We start from the raw sequence: 13,371 nt of genomic DNA on the forward strand, positions 1-13,371 counted from the left end.
TTTATTCAATGTCTGAGATACATAAGCCAGTGGATTTTTAACATCATCAGTCATATTTATTTTTAATACAGCACCGGCTCTATCCATCAAATCCCGGGATGAAGCGGTTGTAAAAGTAGACCATATCCGCAAACTCCTGCAGCCCCTTGAGTCTGTCCGGGCATGGTAACTCCCTGAGAGCGGAGACCTTCGCAGTGGTGGGCGTGGCTCCTTCGGTCGTGATAGTATGGCCCAGGAACTGCATGGAATCTTTCCCGAACTAGCACTTGGCCAGGTTGATGGTAAGGCTGAAATCGGCCAGCCTGGAGAAAAGGGCACATAGGTGGGCCTTGTGTTGCGCCTGGTCCTTGCTGGCGACGAGAATGTCGTCCTAATAAATAAAGCCAAAATCCAAGTCCCTGCCCACAGAGTCCATGAGGCGCTTGAAGGTCTGAGCGGGAATCTTGAGCCCGAACGGCATGCGCAGGAATTCGAACAAGCCAAAGGGGGAGACGATTGCCGTCTTTGGTATGTCCTCAGGGTGCACCGGGATCTGGTGATATCCGCGCACCAGGTCAACCTTGGAGAAAACCCTCGCACCGTGCAGGTTGGCCGCAAAGTCTTGGATGCCAGGGATGGCGTAACGGTGAGGAAATGTTATCTCATTGAGCCGACGATAGTCTCCGCAGGGACGCCAGCCGGCGGAGACTTTCATGACCAGGTGGAGCAGCAAGGCCCATGGACTTTCAGACCGCCCAAGATCCAACAGGTGCGAAAACTCCTCCTTTGCCTCCTTGAGCTTGTCAGGCGGGAGCCGGCGAGCTTTGGCGTGAACCAGTGGGCCCTGCGTGGGGATGTGGTGGAACACCCCGTAGTGCGGTGAGGCAGGAGAGAACTATGGCTTGATGAGTGTCGTGAACTCTTCCAGGATTCACTGGAACGAGTCTCTGGGTGTGCAGATCGTGGCCATCTGCAGTTGCTCCGAGCGGGAGGCGTCGAGGCGGACGGCCTGGAAGGTACGGCGTCCACCAGGGGCCTACCTCGAATGTCTACAAGAAGCCCATGTGCGAGGAGGAAGTCTGCACCCACGATGGCAGTTGGAAAGGACAAGACGGTGAACCTCCATGTGAAATTTCGTTGGCTGATCTGGAAGTGGACTGTCTTGTCTCCATATATCTGGATTGCCGTTGCATTGGTTGCACGGAGGGGAGGACCACAAGGTCAGTTCCTGGACTCGACGGCCGTGGCCAGGATGACGGTGATCTGGGCTCCAGTGTCGGCTGCTGACTGAGTCCCACAGGTAGAGGAGGCTGTATTCTTGGCCAGCCCCCACAGCCATTAACATTGGCCGGCCTGGTCATTTCCCTGGAATGAGCCAGACGGATGAAACTTCCGAGCCTTGGCTCCCCAGCGCTGGGGAGGCCTTGAGTGGATGCTGTGGCCTTGGTTATGCTGTTGGGCACCCCTGCAGGAGCCAGATGCTCTACCGGAGCGCTTGGGGCAGGCTTGGCGTGCTTCGTGTTTGTGCCTCGTGACCTGCTGGACCACTGAGCCCTCTGAGAATCGTGCGAGCAATAGCTCCTGGGCCTTCTGGGGGACCTTCCTCAGGACAGTGAAGCTGAACTGGACCAGCAGCGGCTGGATATCCCCGGGCATATGGTCGCGAAAAATGCACTCGAAGAGTGGGGAGTTGGTGTGCTCACCCATGAGCGCGAGCATCTCATCCATCAGCTCCATCGGGGACCTGTCCCTCAGGGCGTCGAGGTGTAGCATCTCAGCAGCATGCTCGTGTCTGGATAGTCCGAGGGATCCAGTAAGCACTTGCTTGATGGTGTCGTATTTGCCTTCGGCGGGTGAGTGCTGAGCAAGGTGCAGCACGTGTCTGCTGATGGCCAGGTCCAGGGAAGCGACCACATGATAGAATTTGGTTGTGTCGGATGAAATCTGGCAGAGGTGAAACTGAGCCTCCACGTGGCCGACCCAGGTCTCCAGCTCCTGAACCCAGAATTCATGGAGTTTCGCGGCTCAAGCGCTTATCACCCCAGGCTCACTCATGATGGGTTCAAAGACGTTTGATCCAATCAGGGTCACCAATTGTAGCATCAGCTATACTGGTCCTGAAAGAAGAGACACAACCAGACAGTTTGAGCTCAGTGAGCAGACTAGTTTATTGCAGGCTTCTGAGCTGATACTGCCATCCTGGAACTGGCTGAGTACCACGCTGGAGGGCGCTGATGTCACCCGGGCATCACGTGGTCCCCCAGCACGGGTTTCTGAGCCCCGTGCTGGGAGGAAGGGAACACACATAACGGCGCCATTTTGGCCGGCTGTCCCGCCGCGTGGCTTACAAGCGGGACTGATTCGCCTGCCTGGTGGTGAGCCGCCACACATCACACATTCTGGGTGATTTGCAGACAATGCAATTTGGTTTTTTTAATACTTTATTTTTCACAACAATAATCATTGATTTACATTCAATTGTAAATTATTTTTAAAAATTAAACACGTGGTATTTATCCTCCCATCCCCGTCAACCCACCCTCCCAACATCCCCCCGACTCCTCAAAATAAACCGGAGAATGCCAAGAACATAAAGCATTGCTGGAGAAATATCTATTGGGACGTCTGGGAATGGACCAAGCGTTTGGCCTTCACGTCCAACGGCAGGCTGTGTGCTCGTAGAAAGTCTGCGCCGAGAAGTGATGTGTCCACAGTGGCTTGAGTGAAATTCCACTGGAAATTTTCTCTGCCGAGTTGTATTTGGACATTGTGCGTGTCAAAGGTCTTGATGGCAGTGTTTTTTGTCGCCCAGAGGGTGGGACCTTGTGGGAATGTTCGTGTCTTCAGGGCGATTGGTGGGATGATACTGAGTTCAACAGCCGAGTCGACCAAGAACTGCCGGCCACTAGCCTTGTCAGTCATGTGCAAGAGGCTATTGGTGAGGCCAGCCACCTTGTCCAACAGCGGCGGCTGGCCTGGGCATTTTCTGAAAATGAGCAGGGCTGGCTGCATCGTCACGCTCGAGCCCATCAGTGTTGGTGATAAAAACACCAGCTAACATTCAGTGTCTCTGCTAATTTGGTGGGGCGCGGTTGTGCTCGGTTCGGGTGGGATCAGTTCTGCTGCCCCACATGGGGATGAGTCAATTGGTTCATGGCGGACTCATTTTCGTGTTTCATGTGCCACAACGCATCAGCTCTAGCCCTGACCTTAAGTGGGTCTGAGAAATCTTCGTCTGTCAACAGCAGTTGTATGTCATCTGGCATCTGTTCCAAGAAAGCCTACTCAGACATGAGGCATGATTTGTGGCCCTCTGCTCGTGCCAGCATCTCATCCATCAGGGCACATGGTGCTCTGTCTCCTAAACTGTGCAGGTGCATCAACCTGGCAGCGCGCTGTCGTCTGAACAGGCCGAAAGCCCTCAAGAGGAGTTTGTTGAGGGCTGGGCATTTGCTTCCTCCTGGGATCACGTATCAGGTCGTCCACCCTAGCCACGGTCTTTTGGTCCAGGGAGTTGACGACATGGTAGAAAATTGTCGACTCAGACGTGATCTGCCGGAGGTGAAATCGTGCTTCCGCTTGCCTGAACCAAGTGCGTGGGTGAAGCGTCCAGAGGTTGGCAATTTTATAGCCACTGCGTTGACTGCTGCAGCATCCATGGTGTGGAGTCCAGAATCGTCTGGACTCGTCGGGGTCACCAATTGTAGCGGTAGCCACAAGGAGAAGTGAAATATGGAGACGACTCTGTTAGTCGCTTGCACTTCCAACAGTTTATATTGGAAAATCCTCGTGCTGCATCTTTTCAGGCGGTCAGGCCCGTAAGTGCCGCCCACACATGGGCGGTGATGTTATGACGCAGCCAAGTGCATCTGCATGGCCCGTTTGAGCTGGGGAGAAGATGTGCCCAGCAGCACCATCTTGATACGACTACACTGCTGCTTCGGCCGTAACAGTGCAGAGCCGATTCGCCTGCGTCTCGATGTGTGCCGCTAAAGCTAATCATTTCCTAGCAACTGCTGAAGCAATTAACACAAATTCAATGTGATAAATACTTCAATTTAATTTTGGCCTCATAAACTTAATATTACTCACTAAAAATGACATGAAGTCCTGTGAAAATTACCTTCTGCAAACCAAAACTGTCTAACTTCAGGAATTTGCCAAATTGAATGCAAAAATGTTCGAATCTCAGGTCCACGTCGAAAACGTTAATCCGATACGGCAGGATTTAATCTATTTGATTTGTGTGGAGTCAAATAGAACTGATGTAAAAAATTACATTGAACCAACCTATATATTAGTCATATTATTTACACAAATCCATCCAATCATTTTCACTTATTTGAGAATTTAAATCTATTTCCCATCTTCATTTAGATTTATTCACTCCAGTTTTGGGGGCCTTAGATTGAAGCAAGTTATACATTACTGAAATAAATTTATTTCCAGTAGGATTACAAATCAGTAATTCTAATTCACTTTGATTAGGTAACATCAAAGTAAGACCTACTTTTACAGATAAAAAAGCTTTAACTTGGTAATAACAAGATAATTCTTTCAAAGGTTTCAATCTCACGTCCTCAAAACTAATTTTCTTAATACCCTTCCATCTCCAAATCTTCCAGAATTGGTTGTCTCTTGAAAAAGGAAAACGCCTATTTCAATATTAAACCTTTCATGCCAATTTCATTATCAACTCAATCAAATGTTTCAAAATAGATGATTCACCACTTCCAAATAAAACTTAGGATTCCATTTGTAAATAAAATCTTGGGGATCCATATTCCCTATTGCATTAAATTCAACAGAAACCCAAGCTGGAATATCATCTAAATTATACAATATATTTATAAATCTCAATTGAGCTGCTTTTTAATCATTCTTAAAATGAGGAAGACACAAACCACACCCAACCCTCCCCCACCCCCCTCCCCCCCCCCCACACCAACTCATATTTCCAAGTCAATTTTTCCAAAGAAACCCTGGGCATTTTATCTTTACATAATTTCCGAACCGCCATATTTAAATCCTGACAATGCAATTTGTTGACCTCCTTGTTGAAAAACTAACATGAAATACACCTGACATAAAATTCTTTCCCTGATCTGATTTTATTTTTTGAGGCAAACCAAACCAATTGAAAAAATTTTTCTCCAGCCCCAGACTCAGTTTTTGCTTTACTTGTTCCCAAGTGGTATGGCTTCTGTACACCTGGAAATGGCACACATAATGGTCAATAGATATTCATTTCCAGTTTTTGTTTCAGGCATTGGACCAAGACAGTCCACAATTACTTTAGAAAAATGTTCTCCAAGAACAGATTTTAAAGATGTTACTGTGGGACCTTCATTAGGTTTCCTTGCAACTTGACAAGTGTGACAAAATCTCTTTCCATCCTTTTCCAAATTAGGTCAGTAGAATTGTTTCATCATTTCCTTTACCCCAAGGTGCCCACCCAAATGTGTTTTATGAGCCATGTTCAAAATCTCATCTCTATAGGCTGCAGGATCTATAAGCCAATGAACCTCTGCCCATTCATCATTAGCCAACGTCGCATGATATTTTCTCATCAATAAACCTCCTTTGAAATAATATCCAACTGGCCCTTTTTAATTCCTTCACCAGAGAATGGTTTCCATCCATCTCCATTTTGTTTTTCTATCAATTTTCCTCGAAGTTCACCACATTCGCATCAACAAACTTGGTGATAAAAGACTTAAAACTGATCCTTGGGGCCCACCATTCAGAAAGGCAAACCTCTCTCACTCACTGTTCACCTTGAACACCATCATCTAATCCAATTGTTCATTTCAACACAGACATCACAGAAAGTGGTTGATGCAGCAGGAGAAATGGGAGTGGGACAGGAGCAGGAAAGGAACAAGGACTGTCCCACACAACTGAATAGGACAGGCAAATCTGGGGCCCACATGCACCCTGGATTGGACATCTCTGCTTTGGAGGTCAGAATGCAGGTGTCAGACACCTCAACTATCAGGTTGGAGTTTGGGAGATCATCTGAAGCAATGATATCTATGATTGAATGGGAAATAACTTCGTGGGATCCCCATCTGTGGAGGTGGGTAGGAGCAAGAAATGAGGTGTCAGAGAGCTTCTTGTTGGACTCCAAGGACGAGATCAAATACAGAGTGGACCTTTGCCTCAGCTTTGCCCGACTCTTCTCCATGATGTGGGACAGTCACTGATCCAATTTGACTCCAGTGGCACTCCTGAACTCTTCCTCTGATTCATCCATTGTATCTGAACCCATGTCGAAATCAACAAGCTCATCAACTTAACTGCCAGCATGATGCTGTCTTGTGGTGTGGACTATTTGCTAAACCTTCCAGATCTCCAACTTCCTCTGAGAAAGCCAACATCCTTGGACATGCCCTGAACTCTTCACCCTTCAACTCGAGAAAGGGCTGTCTGAGTGGACAACCACTTCTCTGAGCGCCAAGGCTTAACCTGCAGATCAAGGCTGCAGCCCTTGGGTACCAGCCACGTTCATAACCGCACCATATTGCATGCAGACTTCAAGCAGCTTCAGTGGGAAAGGAAGAATGAGTGGATTTCCAGCAGGAATTCCCCACCAGTCTCGATGGAGAGAGCCAGCACAAAAGAGACAGTCTTTTTCTCCCAGTAATGCTGTTCAATCCATTGAGTCCTCCAGTGCATTGTGTTTGGCTTCACGTTCCAACATCTCAAATCTTCCCTTCAGATGTCTGTCCTCAGTCTCACCCATTTCCAGCAGGGTGAGACCAAAAGCAAACTCTAAGAACAATTCCTTTTTCCTTCCGGACAGCCTTCAACCCAACACCATTAACACTGGATTTCAGAGTTTCATGTAACTCCTCTGTCCTCCTCCTGTTTTCTCTCCCCCTCCTCCCCAATGATCTCCCCCAGCTGCCTCTCCACCCTCATTTCTGTCCAGTCTTCTGGGCCCTCCCAATTTTGTGCCAGCTCCCCTTCTCGCTTCAGTCTGTGTACGGACCTGAATCATTAACTGACCATCTCTCTCCATGGACACTGCCTTACCTGCTGAGTTCCTCCAGCTTCATTCTTTATTCCTCATTCTGGTGGTCCTTCACCTAAAGGCAGAATGGACTCACAGGGAGAAACAGCCTCCTGCTCCTACTTTGTTCTGTGTTGGGGAAAACCTATTCTAAATCTCCATCCACCCCTCAGTCAATACTTGATTCGAGGAAGGCCCCCTCAAAGACAATGACAAAAATTAACCCACATTACAAATTAAATGGAAACTTACCAGGAGGAAGAGACACTGTCAATCACAAACACTATTCGATAAAGATGACAGCCGTGCCAAGGGCAGCAACAATACAAGTCGATGCACATCCAGTGGGGAGTGGAGAGGGTTCGGTTGGGGAGGACGGGAAGAGATTCAGTGGGGGGCAGAGGGGAGGGTTCGGTGGAGGGGATGGGAGGGTTCAGTGGAGGAGAGCTCAGGGTTTGCTGAGGAGAAGAAGGGTGGGTTCATTGGGGAGTGCAGGAGAGGGTTTGGTTGGACTATCGAATGTCTCAGACAATGTTGTCCCCTCGTTCACTCCTTGTGAGGTGATCGGTCCTTGGCATCTGTTGGCCCTTGTACAGAACAAAGGCCACTCTTCTGCCTCTTACCCTGAAAGGACTCAGTTCATCCTTTCGGGGGATTAGTATTGGGGGAGAGTCAGGTGTTGAAGGTTGGGGGTAAGACGAGGGTTTGTTGGGGGATCAGGGATAAGTTAAAGGTTATCCACCCTCTCATTTCAACTGAATCCACACAGACCTGCATCATTCTGTGTCATATTAAGACCTGACCACACAAATCCCCCCATTCACTTTCCAATTTGATGAAGGGTGCAGAATATTAGCTGGATCTTGTTCTGATAATTGCGATGAAGAAACTATCACACAGAATTTGCCAGGAAGCTAGGAGAGAGAGTGACCAAGGACATTTCAGACAGGAATCAATTCTCAACTCCTTGACTGAGTCTCACATCCTAATGCCTGCCACATCTCTAAAACAATAGTGCGAATTGACTACAGCTGGAGCAACTTTCAGCTGCATTCTACATCAAGAATCAGTCTGCAGAAGCGGAAACAGCCCTGTGGAATGTTCTTTCAGGTGGCAGCCTGAAAGGGACAGCTGCAGGAGAGGCGCCTCAGAGCGCACTCCAGTTCCTGTCAGCGCGGGACATCAGGGCTGGTGCGGCTGGCTCAGGACGTTGGGGCAGGGGAGGCTGTCAGGCAGCAGTGATGGGTGGTGTCGGGCGCGGTGATGGGGACTGTCGGGTGAGGTGAATAGGGCTGTCGGACGCGGGAAGGGTGGGTCATCGGGCGTGGGCAGAGTGGGTTGTAGGGCATGAGGAGGGGGGCTGTCAGGCGCGGGGATTTGGGGCCCTGGCTGATTATCATCAGGCGGCTGCATTCAGGTTCCTCGGGGGAATTGTTCAGACACGAAGATTATACCTCCCGAAGGAAGATTGGTAAGTATTCCTCCAAGCCGCATCAGGCTCTTTCACATGGCCTCCATACAGCCGCATTCAGGTAGAATATGTGACTTTACATCGGGGGTATTCTGGCCACCTGAAAGAGGCTCATGAGGCCTGATCCAAAGGCTGCAATAAACCTCCAGTACCACTCAGTCCCAGAATGGCAATTTCTGCTTTGAACTGTTGGCCACCATTTTCAACTTCAAGAATTTAAAATTACTATGAAACTAGACATTTACATGTGTAAATTGGAAACCAGAAATCAGACAGGCAGAGAATGAATACCAATGTGTACTGTGAGCAACCCTTCCAGATTTCTGTTGAAATTTTGTAGACCAGAAGGAGGTTCTTAATTATAACGGGCACATGAGATTAAATTGCCAACAACAAATCCTTTCCATGTCTTGAGGAAGAGGATGTGCAAAATATAAAACAGAAGCTGTAGCAATACCTTCCAAGAAATGTTTTCCAATTTGTTGGCAGGAAAATGTCTTAAATGCTCTACAATGTGACTGTGTTCTTTAACTCCCGTTCAAACATTAATAGTGAGGTGACTCTGTTCACCCACCACTGGTACCTCTCATTCCTGCTGGCATGACTCAATAAAGACTGTGTTTTAGAGTTTGTGGTTTGTTACTGTACCTTTTTGTACCTTGACAGGAACTTGACTTCAACAAGGGTTAGAAAAAAAACTCAAACCCCTTACATGGTGACAGATTTGAACCTGGGTCACTGTCACTAAGAACATTCTTCCAAACATGCCAAGATCAAAATTCAATTGATTGTCAGGGTATAAAATGCAATATTACACAAAATTCAGGCATAAAGCAGACAGAGTCACATTAGCAGGAAGTTGGACAAAGTGTTCCTTGCAGTCAAGAGGAAAAGAGAATTCCCCGAGTCCCCTACAGCCCCCAAACCCAGCCCTTGCCCACAAACACCCAGTCCCCGGCCCAAAATCCAGCGCAAACCATGAAATGCAGTCGCCTTGTTTAAAAAAGATAATGGGGAGAATTTTGGGAATTATAGACCAGCATAGGATCTATGAGCATTTGGAGAAGTACAGACTTCTCAAGGACAGTCAGCATGGCTTTGTGAAGGGAAGGTCATGCCTCATGAGTCTAAATGAGTTTTATTTGAGGGGGGTAACAAAGGAAATGAATGAGGCTCAGATGGTAGATGTGGTGTACATGGATTTTAGCAAGAATTTGACGAGACTCATCCAGAACATAATTTGGCAAAGGATCAGGGTAACTTTGGCTCTGGATAAAAAATTGTCTTGTAGGAAAAAAGCAGAGAGCAGTGGAGTGCCACAAGGATCTGTTCTGGGACCCCTGCTCTTGGTGATTTTTATAAATGACCTGGATGACAAGGCAAAAAGATGAGTCAGTAAGTCTGCAGATGATACAAAGGATGGAGGAGTTGTGGATGGAGCTGAAGTTTGTCAAAGGTACAAGAGGATAGAGGCAGGATGCAGAGTTGGGCAGAAAACTAGCAGATGGGCTTCAATCTGGCTAAGTGTGAGGTGATTCAGTTTGAAAGGACAGAATGCTGGGTACAGGGTTAATGGACAGTTACTTAGGAGTGTGGATGAACAGAGGTGCCTTGGGGTTCAAATCCAAACACCCCTTAAGGTTGCCACACAGGCTGAGAGAATATTTAAGGCCAATGGGACGCTAGGCATCATTAACGTTTCTATGTACCACGTGGTCATGTGTGAAAGTGTGGCCATTTTGGCCAAAAAGCGCAGTAAAACTAACCACGATCACAGGAGTGGCCTCCACGGGCAACCCGCAGCAATATCTATCAGGTAATTTCATGGAAACAAACAACAACTTAAGCAAATATCAAATCTCATTTATAAAAATGGCACTGGCCTGAGCGAAAAAATGTATCGCGGTCACTTGGACGTCTGACTCCCCTCAACTTATAACACGGTGGTCTGCGGACATCAGCAGCCAAATATCTTCGGGAAAAAAATCACATAAACATGACCCTTTGGTAAAAGTCTGGCAGCCGTACCTGAACCACATTGGGGCCCAGACACTGTAATATAAATGAACAATAAAAGGGTATAAAAGTAACCATTATATAGACCAAAACGAAGTTTCCCCAACTGGACTCATCTACTTATAATACATGTAATCTCTGAAAATGTGGATATGAAAACAAACTGCAATAGAGAGAGAAAAAAAATTCAAAGTGCAAAAGGAAGAGTCTTGAAATGAGTCCCTGAATGTATGTTGAGTCTCGTGGTGAAGGGGTTGCAGCTGTTTCTGAACCTGGCTATTCCTCTTTCCTGATGAGAGCAGTGATGTGGATCCTTGATTGCTGCTGCTCTCTGACAGCAGCGTTCCCTGCAAATGTTCACAATGGTGGAGGGTTTTTACCTGAGATGTCCTGGGCAGTGTCCATACTTTTGCAGAGCTTTTTGCTCAGGGGTATTGGTGTCACAAGACAACTGCTCAAACCTACTACAAACTGAACCTTTCACCCCTCACACCCGTAACCCACTATTTTTCTTGCACCGATGTGCCTGTCTTAATGTTAAATGTCCCTATTATTCCAGACTCCACCATCCTGCCTGGCCATGTGCTCCAGGTACCCGCAGCCTTCTGCACGTTCTCTTTATACAAGTCCTTCAGCAGCCTTGGGTTTCCTCAGCAGTGCCTGCTCCTCCACCAAGCTCTGCCACAAATCCATTCACTCCATGAGCTTCCTCCATCACTCCAGAGAAAAGCCCAAGGTTTCTCTCTGGATATTGCATTTACTTCATTCTGATGGGCTGAATTCCTGCCGCTTCCCAATCAAACATCTGGAATCGCTTTTAAATTGTGCCCTCTGCACAGATTTGTGCCACCTGTTTTTAAACAGGTTAAATCCTATGGGCATTCTGACAGTGTCCTTCCACTCTGCCTCTCTCTCTACCGGTGGAACTAAATCCTTCTGCTCCAATTGTTGCTTTGGTCTGGGCTTCTGTCCTTTTGCCTGGATTCTCATCCTCTGCTATGCTATTTCAGTCTGAACCTTGCCGTCAGCCCGAGGAATAAAAAGATGGGGATATGGATCGGAATTCTTTCTGGCTGGGTACATGATGTAACACGGAGCCTGGAGCATCTCAAACACTGCTCTCATCTTTGTGTGTGCACGGCAAGAGACAAGAACAAATCTGGTCCTTAGTCACCGTGAAATCCATCTCCAGGATGTTGGCACTTTATTCCTGTGTGTTTCTTTTTGAACCTTGCTTAGTGCTTGGGGTTTGAATTAAGATTTTTCCATTAGTTTTTCCTTTTGAATTCAACATTACAATATATGTTAATGCACTTTTCAAATTGTTTTACAATGTAAAGAAAAATCTGTACACTTCACCATCTGAGATGCAGGAACTAAACTGTGGCTTCGGCGGGTCCGCACCCAGGGGTATTAGGATTATTTTAAACAGGATCATCTTCCCATGTCTGCAGTGGAACTGGCAGAAAGAGGATTGGGCTGTCGGTGTCATTGTTAATGACATCTCATTCCAGCACAGAAACCTTCCAGTCTGTGGTGAACTGATATTCTCGTCCCACTGACCAGCACCCATTTCATATCCCTTCATGCCACTCCCATCCATGCCCACATCCAAATGCTTTCTGCAGTTAAGCCATTTCTGAATCCACACATCCATAGATCCCAAGCCTTAAGACTGAGTCTGTGGAGCCTTTCAAATGCCTCCCTAAAATGTAGAGAAACCTCATCCTCTGCCAGACCTCCATCCATTCCTTTTAGAAACACTTGATGGTTGAGGTCAGGGGTCCCCAAACGGGTCAGTCCATTGACCGCCCTCATAGCATTCCTGATCCCTCATCGACCCCCATGCCTGGAATCCTGGCGCTGGACGGGGTGGGGGGAACATCACTGCCGCATCTCGTCGAGGAACAGTCAGTCCTGTGGAAAAGTGGAACATTTCTATTATTGGCCCCGACCACCTCATTCCCATCCATGGGTCGCGGGGGGCCCCTCCTCACCCTGACGGTCCCCCTCCTCACCCTGACGGTCCCCCTCCTCACCCTGACGGTCCCCCTCCTCACCCTGACGGTCCCCCTCCTCACCCTGACGGTCCCCCTCCTCACCCTGACGGTCCCCCTCCTCACCCTGACGGTCCCCCTCCTCACCCTGACGGTCCCCCTCCTCACCCTGACGGTCCCCCTCCTCACCCTGACGGACCCCCTCACCCTGACTGGGCTCAGCCTCGCCCGGCCCCCCACCCCCCCCCTCAGCTTCGCCCGGCCCCCCACCCCCCCCCTCAGCCTCGCCCGGCCCCCCACCCCCCCCTCAGCCTCGCGCGGCCCCCGACCCCCCCCTCAGGCTCGCGGCCCCCGACCCCCCCACCTCAGGCTCGCGGCCCCCGCCCCCCCACCTCAGGCTCGCGGGCCCCGACCCCCCCCTCAACCTCGCCGCCCCCGACCCCCCCGTCAGCCTCACGGGCCCCGACTACCACACACCCTATTGTCACCCCGACACAAACTCCCTCACGGTTCCCCGGCCCCACCTCACAACCATCTCCCCGCCCGTTCCCCTCCGAGCTCCGGCCGCCCCAGACCCAAAGGGCGACCCGTGGAAACTCCCTCCTCCCTGGTCTCGCTCCCAAAATGCCCCGATTCCCGCCCCTGAAGCACCGACACGAACCTCTCCCGCTCGCGACCAACTGCTCCAAAGGCGGGAAAGATCAACAACATGGCGGCCCCCAGCGGTCGCTCTCGCGAGAGCTTAAGCCACCCCTCCACGGGATCTCTTCGCCAGCCCAGTCCCACTGGGGAAGGGGCCGAGAGCTGCTTCGGGCCTCCAGTCCATCTCCCCTTCAGGCTGCACATTTCCACACCAGGACCTGCCCCACATTCCCCCCCAAGAGTCCAGTCAA

At 49.2% G+C, this 13,371-nt stretch overlaps 1 long non-coding RNA gene across 1 annotated transcript; it reads right to left on the bottom strand.

Annotated features, from left to right (window-relative positions):
* Positions 1-10,329: 10,329 nt before the first annotated feature.
* On the bottom strand, positions 10,330-13,091 carry LOC138750920 (uncharacterized). Its single transcript, XR_011349600.1, has 3 exons — positions 13,003-13,091; positions 12,221-12,398; positions 10,330-10,437 (listed from the first exon to the last, which is right to left on the bottom strand). It is a non-coding gene; the product is annotated as an uncharacterized lncRNA (long non-coding RNA).
* Between the last annotated feature and the right edge of the window lie 280 nt (positions 13,092-13,371).

This window comes from Narcine bancroftii, unplaced genomic scaffold (assembly GCF_036971445.1).
Source record: "Narcine bancroftii isolate sNarBan1 unplaced genomic scaffold, sNarBan1.hap1 Scaffold_306, whole genome shotgun sequence".
Taxonomy (NCBI): Eukaryota; Metazoa; Chordata; class Chondrichthyes; order Torpediniformes; family Narcinidae; genus Narcine; species Narcine bancroftii.